We start from the raw sequence: 21278 nt of genomic DNA on the forward strand, positions 1-21278 counted from the left end.
CTTTTCCTCACTGGGCTATTATCCTTGTTGGAGCCCTTGGGCTAATAGCATTTTGCTTTTCCAATGAGGGTTGTAGCTTAGCTAATAATAATAATAATAATAATAATAATAATAATAATAATAATAATAATAATAATATGGTTTTTAATGAAACTCCTAATAAATCCCAAATATGTCAATGACTACCGATGCGATTATTAAACGTAGGATCAGCGTGATTAGGTCATCCAGACTTCGTAGGAGCTATTTGCGGTCCTGTCAGTGTCCCGGGCGATAAACCGATCACTAGGATCGAGTAGAAGAGCCGGGAGGATTCAAATTCCGAGTCTCCAATACTATACACGCGTCAGACATAAAGCCGAAGATCCCCGGAGCCCTCACAATCCCAATGCTCTCTGGAGACCGAGAAGAAGAACATTGTCCTCACGATATTACCATTCTGCTTCTTGTCTGCTAGAACTGAGGGTCAGTCTTGATCCATACTGGTTTTAATTGTTTTACACACTCACTAAGAAAATGAAATATTTCGTGCTATTTCCTTCGCCAATCCTATTTATTGTCAATATTTTGGAAAAAAACTACAAACTTTACTTCGCCAATGCTATTTATGGTCAATATTTTTGAAGGAAACTACGAACCCTACTTCGTCAATGCTACTAATTGTGAATATTTTGGAAAGAAACTACAAACCTTAATTCGCCAATGCTATTTATTGTCAATATTTTGAAGGAACCTACGAACCTTACTTCGCCAATGCTATTTATTGTCAATATTTTGGAAAGAAACTACAAACCTTACTTCGCCAATGCTATTTATTGTCAATATTTTGGAAGGAAACTACGAACCCTACTTCGTCAATGCTACTAATTGTGAATATTTTGGAAAGAAACTACAAACCTTAATTCGCCAATGCTATTTATTGTCAATATTTTGAAGGAACCTACGAACCTTACTTCGCCAATGCTATTTATTGTCAATATTTTGGAAATAAACTACAAACTTTACTTCGCCAATGCTATTTATGGTCAATATTTTTGAAGGAAACTACGAACCCTACTTCGTCAATGCTACTAATTGTGAATATTTTGGAAAGAAACTACAAACCTTACTTCGCCAATGCTATTTATTGTCAATATTTTGGAAAGAAACTACGAACCCTACTTCGTCAATGCTACTTATTGTGAATATTTTGGAAAGAAACTACGAACCTTAATTCGCCAATGCTATTTATTGTCAATATTTTGGAAATAAACTACAAACTTTACTTCGCCAATGCTATTTATGGTCAATATTTTTGAAGGAAACTACGAACCCTACTTCGTCAATGCTACTAATTGTGAATATTTTGGAAAGAAACTACAAACCTTACTTCGCCAATGCTATTTATTGTCAATATCTTGGAAGGAAACTACGAACCCTACTTCGTCAATGCTATTTATTGTCAATATTTTGGAAAAAAACTACAAACCTTAATTCGTCAATGCTATTTATTGTCAATATTTTGAAGGAACCTACGAACCTTACTTCGCCAATGCTATTTATTGTCAATATTTTGGAAAGAAACTACAAACCTTACTTCGCCAATGCTATTTATTGTCAATATTTTGGAAGGAAACTACGAACCCTACTTCGTCAATGCTACTTATTGTGAATATTTTGGAAAGAAACTACGAACCTTAATTCGCCAATGCTATTTATTGTCAATATTTTGAAGGAACCTACGAACCTTACTTCGCCAATGCTATTTATTGTCAATATTTTGGAAATAAACTACAAACTTTACTTCGCCAATGCTATTTATTGTCAATATTTTGGAAGGAAACTACGAACCCTGCTTCGTCAATGCTACTTATTGTGAATATTTTGGAAAGAAACTACGAACCTTAATTAGCCAATGCTATTTGTTGTCAATATTTTGGAAGGAAACTACGAGCCCTACTTCATCAATGCTACTTATTGTCAATATTTTGGAAAGAAACTACAAACCTTACTTCGCCAATGCTATTTATTGTCAATATTTTGGAAAGAAACTACAAACCTTACTTCGCCAATGCTATCTATTGTCAATATTTTGGAAGGAAACTACGAACCCTACTTCGTCAATGCTATTTATTGTCAGTATTTTGGAAAGAAACTACGAACCTTACTTCACCAATGCTATTTATTGTCAGTATTCTGGAAGGAAACTACGAACCTTACTTCGCCAATGCTATCTATTGTCAGTATTCTGGAAGAAAACTACGAACCTTACTTCGCCAATGCTATTTATTGTCAGTATTCTGGAAGGAAACTACGAACCTTACTTCGCCAATGCTATTTATTGTCAGTATTCTGGAAGAAAACTACGAACCTTACTTCGCCAATGCTATTTATTGTCAGTATTCTGGAAGAAAACTACGAACCTTACTTCGCCAATGCTATTTATTGTCAGAATTCTGGAAGGAAACTACGAACCTTACTTCGCCAATGCTATTTATTGTCAGAATTCTGGAAGAAAACTACGAACCTTACTTCGCCAATGCTATTTATTGTCAATATTTTGGAAAGAAACTACGAACCCTACTTCGTCAATGCTACTTATTGTGAATATTTTGGAAAGAAACTACGAACCTTAATTCGCCAATGCTATTTATTGTCAATATTTTGGAAATAAACTACAAACTTTACTTCGCCAATGCTATTTATGGTCAATAATTTTGAAGGAAACTACGAACCCTACTTCGTCAATGCTACTAATTGTGAATATTTTGGAAAGAAACTACAAACCTTACTTCGCCAATGCTATTTATTGTCAATATTTTGGAAGGAAACTACGAATCCTACTTCGTCAATGCTATTTATTGTCAATATTTTGGAAAGAAACTAACAACCTTAATTCGTCAATGCTATTTATTGTCAATATTTTGAAGGAACCTACGAACCTTACTTCACCAATGCTATTTATTGTCAATATTTTGGAAAGAAACTACAAACCTTACTTCACCCATGCTATTTATTGTCAATATTTTGGAAGGAAACTACGAACCCTACTTCGTCAATGCTACTTATTGTGAATATTTTGGAAAGAAACTACGAACCTTAATTCGCCAATGCTATTTAATGTCAATATTTTGAAGGAACCTACGAACCTTTCTTCGCCAATGCTATTTATTGTCAATATTTTGGAAAGAAACTACAAACCTTACTTCGCCAATGCTATTTATTGTCAATAATTTGGAAGGAAACTACGAACCCTACTTCGTCAATGCTACTTATTGTGAATATTTTGGAAAGAAACTACGAACCTTAATTAGCCAATGCTATTTGTTGTCAATATTTTGGAAGGAAACTACGAGCCCTACTTCATCAATGCTACTTATTGTCAATATTTTGGAAAGAAACTACAAACCTTACTTCGCCAATGCTATCTATTGTCAATATTTTGGAAGGAAACTACGAAGCCTACTTCACCAATGCTATTTATTGTCAGTATTTTGGAAAGAAACTACGAACCTTACTTCACCAATGCTATTTATTGTCAGTATTTTGGAAAGAAACTACGAATCTTACTTCGCCAATGCTATTTATTGTCAGTATTCTGAAAGGAAACTACGAGCCTTACTTCGCCAATGCTATCTATTGTCAGTATTCTGGAAGGAAACTACGAACCTTACTTCGCCAATGCTATCTATTGTCAGTATTCTGGAAGGAAACTACGAATCTTACTTCGCCAATGCTATCTATTGTCAGTATTCTGGAAGGAAACTACGAACCTTACTTCGCCAATGCTATTTATTGTCAGTATTCTGGAAGGAAACTACGAATCTTACTTCACCAATGCTATCTATTGTCAGTATTCTGGAAGGAAACTACGAACCTTACTTCGCCAATGCTATTTATTGTCAGTATTCTGGAAGAAAACTACGAACCTTACTTCGCCAATGCTATTTATTGTCAGTATTCTGGAAGAAAACTACGAATCTTACTTCGCCAATGCTATTTATTGTCTTACTTCGCCAATGCTATTTATTGTCAGTATTCTGGAAGAAAACTACGAACCTTACTTCGCCAATGCTATTTATTGTCAGTATTCTGGAAGGAAACTACGAACCCTACTTCGCCAATGCTATCTATTGTCAGTATTCTGGAAGGAAACTACGAACCTTACTTCCCCAATGCTATCTATTGTCAGTATTCTGGAAGGAAACTACGAACCTTACTTCGCCAATGCTATCTATTGTCAGTATTCTGGAAGGAAACTACGAACCTTACTTCGCCAATGCTATCTATTGTCAGTATTCTGGAAGGAAACTACGAACCTTACTTCGCCAATGCTATCTATTGTCAGTATTCTGGAAGGAAACTACGAACCTTACTTCGCCAATGCTATCTATTGTCAGAATTCTGGAAGGATTGATTGATTGATTGAAAGTTTTCTGGCATCCTGACATCTAAGGTCATTGACGCCGATACCATTTACTGTATATGAAAATTAAAAGAGAATTCGATTAAAACCATAAAAATTAAGAAGTCATTAAAATAGTTAAATAGTTTTCAGAAGACCTGCTTCTGAAATAAATCTAAAAATTCCGCTCGCATAGTAAGACACATCATGTCCAAGAATCTTGGCAAGGATAAACCTGCCATCCTCACCTCGAGCCTCAAACAGATATCTATTTCTTAAGTTAGTAAAATTAGGGCATTCGGTCAACAAATGCCTCACTGTTAAAGGTACTAAGCAGTCCTCGCAATACGGTTGGTGTTGGCCCTTCAGCAGAAACTCGTGTGTCAACCGTGTGTGACCAATACGGAGACGACAAAGAGTCGTCTCCCATTTTCGGGGAATCATGTTATACCTCCAAGGTGATATGATATTTGTTACTTCCCTCATTTTATTGCCGTCTTGACTGTCCCAGTGCTGTTGCCATTTATCACAAACCAATTTCTTGATGTAAGGTAGGAGATCGTTACATGGAATGGGATACCTCCTTGGTAGCAACTCGGATGCCGCATTCTTCGCCAGTAAATCTGCCTTCTCATTCCCAGACACACCTACATGTGCTGGAACCCAACAAAATCGAACAGTTATACCTTTCCGTCCAATAATAAAAAGCCATTCTAAAATCTTTAAAACTAGAGGTTTACTAGAATTAAAAACTTCTAAAGCTTGAAGAACACTCCTTGCATCACTAAAAATTGTAAAATTACCCTCCTTTTCCAAAGCTATTTTCTCAATAGCGGTTAATATGCCATACAGTTCGGCAGTAAATATGGAAGCTGTTAGAGGAAGTGCACCTCTACAATTAAAATCATTACTATGTACTCCAAATCCAACGCCAGCATCAGATTTGGAGCCATCAGTATATATAAAAGTCGATCCCCTATGTTCTTCGACATGTTCCATAAAAAGAGACCTGGATTCTAAGTCAGTCATATTTTTCTTAACTCCAATAAAGTATTTACAAAAAGATATCTCTGGTAACTTCCATGGAGGCGTTGATGATACCTTGAATGGAAGTACCTTATTTCTAATTATATCCAGACTATTTAAAAATCGTTTCACCCGAAAGCCATAAGGTTGAGGAGATTTTGGGTGCAACTCAAAGTATGATGCGTGTCTTACAAGGGTTGCAGTCTGAAAGGCTAGAGAGCTAGGGAGTCTTTGCAATCTAAACCAATACCGAAGAATGGAAGACATTCGGTAAAGGTCTAGAGGTAACTCTCCAGCATCAACAAGGAGACTTGGGATAGGCGAGGTTTTAAAAGCTCCAGTAGATAATCTAATACCTGCATGATGTATCGAGTCTAATATTTTTAACCGGCTTGGGGTGGCTGAAGAATATACCTCACAACCATAACTAATTTTGGAAAAAATCAAGGCCTTGTATAATTTTAAAATAGTATTGCGGTCTGCCCCCCATGATGTATGGGACAATACTTTTAAGATATTCAGAGCTTCAACACATTTAGCTTTTAGCGCTTTTAGGTGAGAAACCCATGTAAGTCTACAGTCAAATATCAAACCTAAAAATTTGGTTTCCGATACACATGGTATCCGTTGACCTTTAATGTATATATCCGGGTCTGGATGTACTCCCCGGATACGACAAAAATGGACAATGGTAGTTTTACTTGTCGAGAACTTAAATCCATTCATGTCAGCCCACTGGATAATTTTATCAATAGAGAGTTGGATTTTTCTCTCAACCATTGCCATTCTAGTGCCAGCAAATGATATTGAGAGATCATCCACAAATAGTGTTGAGAGAACATCCCGGGGAATGGCTGAGGATATCCCATTAATTGCTAGTGCAAAAAGGGTTACACTCAGAAACTACCCTGAGGAACTCCTTCTTCCTGGCACTTACTCTCTGATAGAGTTTCCCCCACTCTCACTTGAAAAACTCTACGTGAAAGAAATGCCTGAATAAATAGTGGCAGCTCTCCTCTCAATCCCAATTCATGAATGGTTTTAAGAATACCATATCTCCATGTGGTATCATATGCCTTTTCAAGGTCAAAAAATACTGTAACATGGTGCTGTTTGGAAGCAAAGGCTTCACAAATAGATGACTCAAGTCGTATCAACACATCAGTCGTTGAGTACATTTTTCGGAATCCACATTGAATCGGTGATAAAATACCTTTCTTTTCAAGGTACCATATCAGCCTTGCATTGACCATCTTCTCCATGATTTTACATAAACAAGATGTCAATGCAATAGGACGATAGTTTGCTGCTAAAAACTTGTCTTTACCGGGTTTTAAAAAGGCTAAAATAATGGCTAGTTCCCAAACAATTGGGTAGCTACGATCATGCCATATTCTATTAATAATGCTTAAAATAAATAGCTTTGTATTAAAATGTACATGTTTAATCATTGCATATGGAATTCCATCGGGTCCAGGGGCCGTATCGTTGCAATGAGCAAGTGCGGAATCAAATTCTCTTTCAGTGAAAGGAGAATTATACGACTCTTCCCTTCTTGTTGCAAAATTTTAAATTTTCTTTTCTTCAGTGCTCCTATACTGGTGACCAGGGGCTCCTTCACACTTGCTGGATACATTTGAAAAATGATTAGCCAGGGCATTGCTAACTTCATTTGCTTCAGTTACATACTGGCCATTCACCTTCAACACTGGTGGTGGGTTGGGGGTGAATTTGCCAGCTATCTTTTTTACTTTCCTCCACACAGAAGATGGTGGTGTTCTACTGTTAATAGAGGAAACAAAAGACATCCATGACTGGCGCCTTGCTTCTTTCATGGCACGACGGAACTGTGCTCTACATTTCTTGTACATTATTAAATTCTCATCAGTTCTGCGTCTACGCAATCGTGTTAGAGATCTTCTTGTGGCTCTGTGGAGTGCAGTTAGTTCTGAAGACCACCACGGGACTGGTCGTCGTTTGAATAACCCTGTTGTTTTGGGAATTGAATTGACTCCTGCTGTATGAAGAGTTCCATTCAGTAGGTCTATGGCATCATCAACACTTTCAAACTGTTCTGCTCTCCCTTCGATTTCACTTAGCTCACAAAATTTAACCCAGTCTGCCTTGTCTAGATTCCAACGTGGCGATCTTTGCAAAGGCGGATCCTTGTTGGTGTTTATAATGATTGGTGCATGATCACTAGTATGCCAATCATCTAATGTCCTCCAATCAAAATCAAGAAGGCAGTTAGAGCTTGCAATTGAAAGGTCAATGCATGACAAAGTACCTGTCTGAACATGAAAGTGTGTGGGCTCTCCTGTATTAAGGAGCCCCACATCCTCATTCTCCACAATTGATGAGATAATATTGTCCCTTGTGTTGGCCAAAACATCACCCCATAAAGGATGTCTACCATTCATATCTCCCAGTAAGAGAAAAGGTTGAGGGAGTTGTTGAATGACCTCTGCTAAATCATCATATAAAATATTATCATTTGGAGGTAAGTACAGAGAGCATATTGTATATTTTCTCCCTATATCAATTTGTACAACATCTGCCTGCAGGGTTGTACGTATAGACATGGGTATTTGGGGAACATCTCGATGAATGTACATGAGACTTCCGCCATGGCTCCCTGCTTGTTGATTATAAAGTGTTCTATAGCTAACATACTCTCGAGGACTAGGAGTGTTAGAATCAAGCATACTTTCCTGTAGACATACAATTATGGGGGAATGCTCATGAATTAGGAGCTTAAGTTCTTCATATTTCGCCCTCAAACCCTGACAGTTCCATTGCAAAATGGAGGAGAAAACTATGGATTATTTCTGGAAGACATCTTGGATGAGGTCTTCCCATTAGCAGTTTTTAATGTAACATTATTACCAGTATGTTTCTTCAGAGGTGGTCTTGTTATGTTGGGTTTAACGTTGGTGTTTTTCTTTGTATTCTTTTTATCTATTTGTTGAGGTGGATGGTGGACCTCAACTTGAATTTCTGATTTATTCAGTCCATCTTCTGGTTCATTAGAAACATCAACAGACAAAACATCAAATTTATTTGATGTCATAACCTTAACGTTTCTAATGGAGGGTGGAGAGAGAGATGGAGGTCTCTCTCTTTTGCGATTAATAGATGGTGGGATTCGAGGTTTTTGCACCTTTCCCACAACAGGTGCATCAGGTAAGTTAGTCTTAAGTGGAACCTCCATCAGATCAGGCAAGGACATGGCCTGACAGAGGTTTGTATTACTTTTTGTAATGGCGGCTGAAGGCTGTACAGCAATGGGCAATGACCTAGTGTTAATACACCGTGGTAAAGCCTCAGGAGGTGATAAGGTTACCTCGTTATTTGACATTTTGTCAGATAGTATACTTTTTTTTGAGCTATTGGCAGTGCTAGGTTGGTTTGATTTTAATGCCTTAGCATATGTATTTGATTTATTTAATAGTCTTTTGGCATGGGTCACACTTATGTGTTCTAAGTTTGATTTGTTGAGGGCAGCTTCCTCCAACTTATATAGCTCGCAAATCTTGTCTGTGGATTTGTGATTCGAGCTGCAATTTAAACACCTGGCTCCAAGTGCACACTCTCCATGGTAAAATTTGGAGCAAATACCACACATCTTCTCATTTTTGCAAACTTTGGACGGGTGCCCAAATTTAAAACAATTAAAGCATTGCAATGGCTTCTGCTTGAAGGGTCTTACTTTAATCCTTTCGTTCTCGATAATAATATGAAAAGGTACATCAGCATCCTGGAACGTAAGGATTATCATTGATGTACCTGGGACTTTATGAACTTTCCAAACATTTAATGGACACATGGCCAGTATCTCCTCCTCTGTAAAATCATATAGGTCTCTGTTAAAAACTACGCCCCTTCCGTAGCTAAAATTTAGGTGGGGTTTGACATCTAACTTAATGTCATCATTATTTATTTTCATATTGGACAATATTACCGACTGTGTACTGGATTTGGCATGGATAAGGAAACTATTTTTTCCGAAACGAGATATATCGCCTGGTGCAATAGTTCCTACTTTTTTCTGAATCAATTTGCATATTTTAAAATAATTCCCTGTAACACCCTTTGATTCAGCTATAAGCCACATCGGTGGTTTTGGATTTCTCTGGGAGGGCATGACTAAATCTGTGCCTTTTTCCAACCAATCGGCAGGCCTGTACACATCTAAATCTTTTGGTACATTATCGCAGAGAGTAGCCGCGACATTCAAGTTATTAATTTTAATATTATTCAAATTACTTATTGCACTAAATGCTTCGTCATAACTACTATAAGATATCCATGAATCCCAAGTTTCAGCTTCAAGTTTCATCCTTATTTCTTTTATGCATCCATAGCATTCAAATGCTTTACATAGATCATCATAATTTGTTTCTATTGAAATTTGTGTAACATGGAGGATTCGAAGTTTCCTCGTGTTACCCAAATTACTCGATTTAGAAATATCAGTGGAATGGTCCTTTCCCGTTCCGAGGTCATCAACAGAGCTATCCCTTATCACATTAGCAGAGGTCGTCAACAGTGCTGGGGGAGAGTCAGCGTATCCAGGGGATGGGGGTTCGTTCCTTAAAGAATCCATAATAGTAAAGAGAGGGAAAAGAGTTAGTTTGATGTACCTGCTCGAGAATGTTAGGCCATCACGCGTCGGAAAGGAAATTTGCACTCTCTACTATCGGCACAATGAGAGTATACTTCCCAGATGGTCCACTCCATACCCTACCCGAAGGATAGCATCAAAACAGATATAGAGGCACAGGTGTAAGCTGAACCCGCCTGTTAGGACTGAGACCAAGAAATTATGGAATCATCCTCCCCATATCTATAATGACGGGCTTCCGGCCAAAAGCCGAGAGTCCTACCCCAAGCATTGGATCCCCCTGGATTCCGAAGACCCAACACTTGAGAATAGTTCCGCCAAAAAGGTCCAAACCATCTTCGGGATGGCTGAAATCATCCAATACTCTCATATATAGCTTTGAATGCAAACACCTCCCAACCGCGATACCTCCTCCCACTCATCAAAGCAGGCAGCAATAAAGGATGTATGAACATCCCCGCCGGGGCTACAATGGATGTGAAAACATCCAAGCCATAGGAGAAAAGAAAAAAAAAAATAAATAAATAAATATGTACATAATATATACACACATATAATGAGGGAAATTTTTCTCATAGAGTTTGGAAAGCAAGACTAAAGAAAGTTTGTGAAATTAGGATAAAGTTGAAGTAGTATTGAGAAAGAGAAAAAGGTAAAAGGTAAAAGAGAGAAATTTAGATTCGAACTGGGGGAGCAATTTCCCCAAGTTCGAGAGCCCTCTTGCCCGTCACCAAGTTTCAGCACGGGAATTAAATGCCGTGCTGAAGCTTAATGACTTCATCAAGGCATTCTCTCATTAAGAGGGAATTCTGGAAGGAAACTACGAACCTTACTTCGCCAATGCTATCTATTGTCAGTATTCTGGAAGGAAACTACGAATCGTACTTCGCCAATGCTTTTTATTGTCAGTATTCTGGAAGGAAACTACGAACCGTACTTCGCCAATGCTATTTATTGTCAGTATTCTGGAAGGAAACTACGAACCTTACTTCGCCAATGCTATTTATTGTCAGTATTCTGGAAGGAAACTACGAACCTTACTTCGCCAATGCTATTTATTGTCAGTATTCTGGAAGGAAACTACGAACCGTACTTCGCCAATGCTATTTATTGTCAGTATTCTGGAAGAAAACTACGAATCTTACTTCGCCAATGCTATTTATTGTCAGAATTCTGGAAGGAAACTACGAACCTTACTTCGCCAATGCTATTTATGGTCAGTATTCTGGAAGAAAACTACGAATCTTACTTCGCCAATGCTATTTATTGTCTTACTTCGCCAATGCTATTTATTGTCAGTATTCTGGAAGAAAACTACGAACCTTACTTCGCCAATGCTATTTATTGTCAGTATTCTGGAAGGAAACTACGAACCTTACTTCGCCAATGCTATTTATTGTCAGTATTCTGGAAGGAAACTACGAACCGTACTTCGCCAATGCTATTTATTGTCAGTATTCTGGAAGAAAACTACGAATCTTACTTCGCCAATGCTATTTATTGTCAGAATTCTGGAAGGAAACTACGAACCTTACTTCGCCAATGCTATTTATTGTCAGTATTCTGGAAGAAAACTACGAATCTTACTTTGCCAATGCTATTTATTGTCTTACTTCGCCAATGCTATTTATTGTCAGTATTCTGGAAGGAAACTACGAATCTTGCTTCGCCAATGCTATTTATTGTCAGTATTCTGGAAGGAAACTACGAATCTTACTTCGCCAATGCTATTTATTGTCAGTATTCTGGAAGGAAACTACGAACCTTACTTCGCCAATGCTATTTATTGTCAGTATTCTGGAAGGAAACTACGAACCTTACTTCGCCAATGCTATTTATTGTCAGTATTCTGGAAGGAAACTACGAACCTTACTTCGCCAATGCTATTTATTGTCAGTATTCTGGAAGAAAACTACGAATCTTACTTCGCCAATGCTATTCATTGTCTTACTTCGCCAATGCTATTTATTGTCTTACTTTGCCAATGCTATTTATTGTCAGTATTCTGGAAGAAAACTACGAACCTTACTTTGCCAATGCTATTTATTGTCAGTATTCTGGAAGGATACTACGAACCTCACTTAGCCAATGCTATTTATTGTCAGTATTCTGGAAGGAAACTACGAACCTTACTTCGCCAATGCTATTTATTGTCAGTATTCTGGAAGGAAACTACGAACCTCACTTCGCCAATGCTATCTATTGTCAGTATTCTGGAAGGAAACTACGAACCTTACTTCGCCAATGATATCTATTGTCAGTATTCTGGAAGGAAACTACGAACCTTACTTCGCCAATGCTATTTATTGTCAGTATTCTGGAAGGAAACTACGAATCTTACTTCGCCAATGCTATTTATTGTCAATATTTTGGAAGGAAACTACGAACCTTACTTCACTAGTTTTGGAAATGAAGCACAGTAGGAGGTAGAAAGGGAGGGGCAACAACAACTGATCTTGACTTGTGGAGGCATTATGGATGCGTCCCTGCCTGTCGCTCGCCAGACTGGGGTTCGAATCCCGCTCAAAGTCGATATGAATGAATGAATGATTTAAAGTTTTCAGGCATCCTGACATCTAAGGTCATTGACGCCGGTAACATTTAATTTATGTATACAAAAATAAAAAATGAAACAAAATAAAAAATTAAAGAGTATTCAATTAAAATCATAAAAAATTGAATGTCATAAAAGTTAAATATTTTTCAGAAGACCTGCTTCTGAAATAAATCTAAAAATGCCACTTGCATGGTAGGACACATCATTTCCAAGAATCTTGGCAAGGATGAACCTGCCACCCTCACCTCGAGCCTCAAACAAATATCTATTCCTTAAGTTGTTATAATTGGGGCATTCGGTCAACAAATGCCTTACTGTTAGAGGTACCAAACAGTTGTCACAATACGGTTGGTGTTGGCCCCTCAGCAGAAACTCATGTGTCAACCGAGTGTGACCAATACGGAGACGACAAAGAGAAGTCTCCTATTTTCGGGGCATCATATTATACCTCCAAGGAGATATGTCATTTGTTACTTCCCTCATTTTATTGCCATCTTGACTATCCCATTGCTGTTGCCATTTATTGCAAACCAATTTCTTAATGTCAGGTAAGAAATCATTACAGGGAATGGGATACCTTCTTGGCAGCAACTCGGATGCAGCCTCCTTAGCCAGTGAATCTACCTTCTCATTCCCAGACACACCTACATGTGCTGGAACCCAACAAAATTGAACTGTTATACCTCTCCGTCCAATAAGGAAAAGCCATTCTAAAATCTTTAAAACTAGAGGGTTATTAGAATTAAAAACTTCCATAGCTTGAAGGACACTCCTTGCATCACTAAAAATTGTAAAATTACCCTCCTTCTCCAACGCTATTTTCTCAATAGTGGTTAATATGCCATACAGTTCGGCAGTAAATATGGAAGCGGTCAGAGGAAGTGCACCTCTACAATTAAAACCATTACTATGTACTCCAAATCCAACGCCAGCATCAGATTTGGAGCCATCAGTATAGATAAAAGTTGATCCTCTATGTTCTTTAACATGTTCATTAAAAAGAGACCTGGCTTCTAGGTCTGACATATTCTTCTTATCTCCAATAAAATATTTACAAAAAGATATCTCTGGTAACTTCCATGGAGGCGTTGATGATACCTTGAATGGAAGTACCTTATTTCTAATTATATCCAGACTATTTAATAATCGTTTCACCCGAAAGCCATAAGGTTGAGGAGATTTTGGGTGCAACTCAAAGTATGATGCGTGTCTTACAAGGCTTGCAGTCTGAAAGGCTAGAGAGCTAGGGAGTCTTTGCAATCTAAACCAATACCGAAGAATGGAAGACATTCGGTAAAGGTCTAGAGGTAACTCTCCAGCATCAACAAGGAGACTTGGGATAGGCGAGGTTTTAAAAGCTCCAGTAGATAATCTAATACCTGCATGATGTATCGAGTCTAATATTTTTAACCGGCTTGGGGTGGCTGAGGAATATACCTCACAACCATAACTAATTTTGGAAAAAATCAAGGCCTTTTATAATTTTAAAATAGTATTGCGGTCTGCCCCCCATGATGTATGGGCCAATACTTTTAAGATATTCAGAGCTTCAACACATTTAGCTTTTAGCGCTTTTAGGTGAGAAACCCATGTAAGTCTACAGTCAAATATCAAACCTAAAAATTTGGTTTCCGATACACATGGTATCCGTTGACCTTTAATGTATATATCCGGGTCTGGATGTAACCCCCGGATACGACAAAAATGGACAATGGTAGTTTTACTTGTCGAGAACTTAAATCCATTCATGTCAGCCCACTGGATAATTTTATCAATAGAGAGTTGGATTTTTCTCTCAACCATTGCCATTCTAGTGCCAGCAAATGATATTGAGAGATCATCCACAAATAATGTTGAGAGAACATCCTGGGGAATGGCTGAGGATATCCCATTAATTGCTAGTGCAAAAAGGGTTACACTCAGCACACTACCCTGAGGAACTCCTTCTTCCTGGCACTTACTCTCTGATAGAGTTTCCCCCACTCTCACTTGAAAAACTCTACGTGAAAGAAATGCCTGAATAAATAGTGGCACTCCTCTCAATCCCAATTCATGAATGGTTTTAAGAATACCATATCTCCATGTGGTATCATATGCCTTTTCAAGGTCAAAAAATACTGTAACATGGTGCTGTTTGGAAGCAAAGGCTTCACAAATAGAAGACTCAAGTCGTATCAACACATCAGTCGTTGAGTGCCTTTTTCGGAATCCACATTGAATCGGTGATAAAATACCTTTTTTTTCAAGGTACCATATCAGCCTTGCATTGACCATCTTCTCCATGATTTTACATAAACAAGATGTCAATGCAATAGGACGATAGTTTGCTGCTAAAAACTTGTCTTTACCGGGTTTTAAAAAAGCTAAAATAATGGCTAGTTCCCAAACACTTGGGTAACTATGATCATGCCATATTCTATTAATAATACTTAAAATAAATAGCTTTGTATTAAAATGTACATGTTTAATCATTGCATATGGAATTCCATCGGGTCCAGGGGCTGTATCATTGCAATGAGCAAGTGCGGAATCAAATTCTCTTTCAGTGAAAGGAGAATTATACGACTCTTCCCTTCTTGTTGCAAAATTTTAAATTTTCTTTTCTTCAGTGCTCCTATACTGGTGACCAGGGGCTCCTTCACACTTGCTAGATACATTTGAAAAATGATTAGCCAGGGCATTGCTAACTTCATTTGCTTCAGTTACATACTGGCCATTCACCCTCAACACTGGTGGTGGGTTGGGGGTGAATTTGCCAGCTATCTTTTTTACTTTCCTCCACACAGAAGATGGTGGTGTTCTACTGTTAATGGAGGAAACAAAAGACATCCATGACTGGCGCCTTGCTTCTTTCATGGCACGACGGAACTGTGCTCTACATTTCTTGTACATAATTAAATTCTCATCAGTTCTGCGTCTACGCAATCGTGTTAGAGATCTTCTTGTGGCTCTGTGGAGTGCAGTTAGTTCTGAAGACCACCACGGGACTGGTCGTCGTTTGAATAACCCTGTTGTTTTGGGAATTGAATTGACTCCTGCTGTATGAAGAGTTCCATTCAGTAGGTCTATGGCATCATCAACACTTTCAAACTGTTCTGCTCTCCCTTCGATTTCACTTAGCTCACAAAATTTAACCCAGTCTGCCTTGTCTAGATTCCAACGTGGCGATCTTTGCAAAGGCGGATCCTTGTTGGTGTTTATAATGATTGGTGCATGATCACTAGTATGCCAATCGTCTAATGTCCTCCAATCAAAATCAAGAAGGCAGTTAGAGCTTGCAATTGAAAGGTCAATGCATGACAAAGTACCTGTCTGAACATGGAAGTGTGTGGGCTCTCCTGTATTAAGGAGTCCCACATCCTCATTCTCCACAATTGATGAGATAATATTGCCCCTTGTGTTGGCCAAAACATCACCCCATAAAGGATGTCTACCATTCATATCTCTCAGTAAGAGAAAAGGTTGAGGGAGTTGTTGAATGACCTCTGCTAAATCATCATATAAAATATCATCATTTGGAGGTAAGTACAGAGAGCATATTGTATATTTTCTCCCTATATCAATTTGTACAACAACTGCCTGCAGGGTTGTACGTATAGATATAGGTATTTGGGGAACATCTCGACGAATGTACACGAGACTTCCGCCATGGCTCCCTACTCCGTGATCATAAGGTGTCCTATAACTAATATATTCGCGAGGACAAGGGGTATTAGCATCAAGCTTGCTCTCCTGGAGACATACAATTATGGGGGAATGCTCGTGAATTAAGAGCTTAAGTTCTTCATATTTGGCCCTCAAACCCTGACAATTCCATTGCAAAATGGATGAAAAAACTATGTATTATTTTCTGGAAGACATCTTTGATGAGGTCTTCCCATTGACAGTTTTTGATTTGACAATATTTTCTGTAGGCTTCTTAAGTTTGGGTCTTGATAAATTAGGTTTTATATTAGCCTTTTCAGTGTTGTTGTTACCTATTTCTTGTGGGGGATGGTGGATCTCCACTTGAATTTTTGATTGATTCAAGAAGTTTTCCTGTTGATCTGAAATATCAACAGGCAAAACATCATATTTATTTGATGACATAACTTTTGTGTTTTTAATGGATGGGGGTGAGAGAGATGGAGGTCTCTCTCTTTTCCTATTGACAGGTGGTGATTTATTAGGTTTTGATGCTTTCCCCACTACAGGCGCACCTGATAATTCTGTTTCATGTGGAACCTCCATCAAATCAGGCAAAGATATAGCCTGAGAGAGGTTAGAATTATCCTTTGTAGTGGGGGACAAAGGTTTACTAGAGGTGAGAAAGGTCTTACGTGATATTCTTGCCTTATCCTCTAGAATTCTATCAGAAGATGGCAAATTTCTTTTCTGGGGAATAGAGGCAGTATTAGGTGGGCTGGATGTCTCCTGCCTCATTTTTTCTCCGGATTTCAATACTTTTGCATAACTTGCTGATTTACTCAATAGTCTCTTGGCATGCCCCACACTTATGTGTTCAATACTGGATTTATTGAGAGCAGCCTCTTCTAATTTATATTGCTGGCAGTTCCTATCCGTAGATTTGTGATTCAAATTGCAGTTTATACAATTGGCCTCTAGTGTACAGTCTCCATGGTAAACATTAGAGCATGTACTACACATTTTATCATTCTTACATACTTTAGATGGATGCCCATATCTATAGCAATTAAAACATTGCAGCGGCTTCTGCTTAAAAGTTCGCACTTTAATTCGTTCATTCTCTATGTAAATGTGGAAAGGCACATCAGCATCCTGGAAAGTCATGATAATCATTGACGTTCCAGGGACTTTATGCACTTTCCACACAGTTAAAGGACACATGGCCAATATCTCCTCTTCTGTGAATTCATATAAGTCTCTATTAAAAACTACTCCCCTTCCATAACTGAAGTTTAGATGGGGTTTCACATCCAGCTTTATGTCTTCGTTATCTGTATTTAAATTGGAAAGTATAACCGATTGAGTTTCTGATTTGGCATTTATTAGGAAACTGTTCTTTCCAAACCGAGATATATCTCCTGGTGCGATAGTACCTACTTTCTTTTGAAGAAATTTACATATTTTGAAATAATTTCCAGTACTCCCTTTTGATTGAGCAATAAGCCACTTTGGTGGTTTTGGCTTTCTCTGGGAAGGTACAACTACCTCTATACTTTTATCAATCCAATCTGCAGGCCTATATACATCCAGATTCTTGGGTACCCGATCGCAAAGAGCACCCTTGAAATTCAAATTACTGATTTTAATATTTATGATATCATTGATAGCTTTGAATGCTTCATCATGGTTATCAAATGATATCCATGAATCCCATTTGTCACCTTCAAGCCTCATCCTAATTTCCCTGATGTGACCATAACATTGAAATAATTTATATAGAACATCGTAATTGGTTTCAATGGGGATCTGAGTGATGTGAAGGATTCGCAAATTCTCCATGTCACCCAAATTACTTTGTTTTTGAACATAAGTAGCATGGTCCTTTAGAGTTTCCGGGTCGTCAACAGAGGGTTTAGTTTTAGGAGTAGAAGCAAGCCGGGTTATCCACCTCTTATCAGAGGATTTCAGTCCTCCTATCCCATGTGGCCCAACACGAGAAGAGGCTTCAGCGGGGACCAGTCCTCTATTAGAGAGGGGCTGCCTCTCTTAAGGTGGGCGTACACTGGTCAGTGGGGGTAGTTAGCCCCTCCCACCGACGACTCCAATGCCTAGCGTCACCCATTACCCGCAAATATGGGTGACTTAAAACCGGATCATTGGAGCCCGACTCTTAACAGACTTAGTCTGCACCCAATGGGGTCTGCCAGAGGGTGATGGCGTCTAAATTTGTACAGGTTGAGATGGCATGACATCCATCCCACCCTGCGTCAAATCCAAAGCAGCAGTCAAAACCTAAGTCGTACAAGCTAAAGTCGTCAACAAGTTCATGCCCAAGAGGAAGAGATGGGAGAAAATAAGAAGTAATCAAAGGAACGGAGAGAAAGTGCTGACTAATTTAGTTGGATCAACAGTTGGGCACCGAGGTCCAGTGGGGAAGTAGTTCCCATTGTTCATTAGAGCCCAACTGCTAGTCCCTAAGCCCCCCATCCTCATCAAGGCTTCAGCATCTGGGGGGTCAAAGTCGATAGTTTCCTGTAGTGTCTACTCACCATTCTTAATTTGGGGGAGCCCATAGGTCTACCTGCTGAGTCATCAGTAGCCATTGCCTTGTCCCCCTTGGTCCTAGCTTGGGTGGAGAGGGTGGTCAGTCTCTAGGACATTTACCTGTCACTGTCCCTTGCTACCCAAATATTTCGTATTGAATTCAAACACTGTTATAAACATATTTTAGGTTAATGACGAAGAAATCGAGAAAAATCAAGTCTGTCACAATAAAGGAACGCTTTTTTTACATATAAGGTTAAGGAAAATTATTTGGGAACTAAAATTGAATATGTATGCGTATCTATAACGAGTCTACACGTATCTCATTTTTCTTAGGTAATCTTTGTTCAAAATGCATTCTGATGTACATATATGCACATATACAATATATAATTGTGTGTGTATATATATATATATATATATATATATATATATATATATATATATATATATATATATACACATTTGTATATTGCATATATATATATATATATATATATATATATATATATATATATATATATATATATATATATATATATATGTGTGTGTGTGTGTGTGTGTGTGTAGGATTACACATTTATAGAAAGCAAACTAACATTTCTGCTTACATTATTCCAGGCTCCGAAAGCGTCCCGAAGCAGAGCAATCTATGGTGTCCACTGATCCTACTAGCCACATCTCTAACTAATCTCTACTAGAAAGAAGACGAATAAGACAAATAAAACTAACGAGTGAAATAAACATAGATCACAGGGCGATTTGATAAAATAGGGCCATACTTCTCAAATTAGGCCGTTTTAGGTCTAGGGTGACGCAAAGAGCCAGAGAGAATGTATCCTACTGTATAATTCCAGTGAAAAGTCCCATCCTTCATAGTTCCAGGATTTCTTAAGCCCCGCCCTACGGTGCTGTCCCGTAGGTATACCTTTATGTCAGTTTGTTAGTTGATGCTAGATAACCAAAAAATGCAGTTGTCCATATTTTAGAAGCTACTATAATTTCTTAGTAGTGACGTGCTATGATAACTTTGTGGATTCCTAAGGTTGTGCTAATGTTATAATGGAAGATGGCAAGAGGGTATGAAATGTACAAAGGTGAGGATTATGGATCTCTTTTACTTATTGATGGAGGAAAGGGAATGTCTAAATTTATACGTGAGAGCATAGAAAATTCCAGAGAGTGAATAAGAAAGAAAAACTTAACTCACTGATGATGCTGTACAAACTTTCGCTATACAAAGCTAGTGGAGATTAAAATGAAATATATAAAGGTGTTTTTGTTTTGGACGAAACAGGAAGAAAACGAATAAAAAACAGCCTCGTGTGTAAAGTAAGGAAATATATATAACTATTGACGAAATAGGCGAAGGAATGTCCCTTCGAATAAGGAGAAACTTAACCTACTGATGATGCTGTGCTAACTTTTGCTATACAAAGCTAGTGAAAATAAAAACAAATATATAAAGGTGTGATTTTTTGGACGAAGCAAGAAGACGAATTAGTGAAGAAAGTTAATCTCATCTATATAAAAATTCAGAAATATTTTCCAGTGACTTGAAAGTTGAAAAGATAAGTTGTTGTTATTTCAATGAGTTATCGAGAGTTCAGTTTTCCCGAATGAAATATGATATTGTTTTGGAGTGAAAATATCCCATTAGAACAATGATAGAAGTATTTATTATGAGAGTAATTGTGTGTATATGTGCATACGTGTATGTATTTCAAAATGTATATTATAATGTATATGTAAATGTATACTGTAACTTAATGACTAGCTACATAGCTTATTTAGATTACATAGCGAAGAGAAATTTATCTTCACAAAATATAAATAATGTGTTGACAAAGTTTGTATCTTCAAATGGGGAAAGAATATGATGAAAAAGAACTCTGGGAGAATTTCAGTTCAACATTAAACAATGTCAGATAAATGTGTCCAATAAACATTTCAAATACTTTCGAGATATTCTATATAATTTCCATTTATGAACAAATGAAAATTACAATTGAGTACTGAAATAACACCTATATCCAGATAATCCTTTTTAAAACTTTTTATTTTCCGCAGGTCATTATCATTTTGTTAGCTAATAATCATATTCAGTAGATATTTGAGTTTTATTTATCCTAACCTCTTCATAAAGTTTTATGAAAATCAGTTTATCTAGATTCAAGGCTCTCGACGATAATCCTAATCCAAAATTGGACGGAAACTACACAGTTAAGGTGTCAGTGGTGTAACTGCATACATACATACATACATACATACATACATACATACATACATACATACATGCATACATGCATACATACATACATACATACAAGGCGAAACAGAAACACAGCTAGACATTAATCAACCAAGAGAGCAGGCAGGCTTTAGAATTGGGTATTCAACAATTGACCATATCCAAGTCATTAAACAGGTAATGGAAAAAATCAGCAGAGTATAAGACTATGAGAGAGCTTTTGATTCTGTCAGAATCTCAGCAGTAATGAAATAATTTCAAAGAC

General features: G+C 37.7%; 1 pseudogene; it reads left to right on the top strand.

Annotated features, from left to right (window-relative positions):
* The window catches only part of LOC137650460 (cell adhesion molecule 2-like), a 40731-nt pseudogene extending 19911 nt beyond the window's left edge, over nucleotides 1-20820 (top strand).
* The last annotated feature ends 458 nt before the right edge of the window (nucleotides 20821-21278 follow it).

Source organism: Palaemon carinicauda, chromosome 12 (genome assembly GCF_036898095.1).
Source record: "Palaemon carinicauda isolate YSFRI2023 chromosome 12, ASM3689809v2, whole genome shotgun sequence".
NCBI lineage: Eukaryota > Metazoa > Arthropoda > Malacostraca > Decapoda > Palaemonidae > Palaemon > Palaemon carinicauda.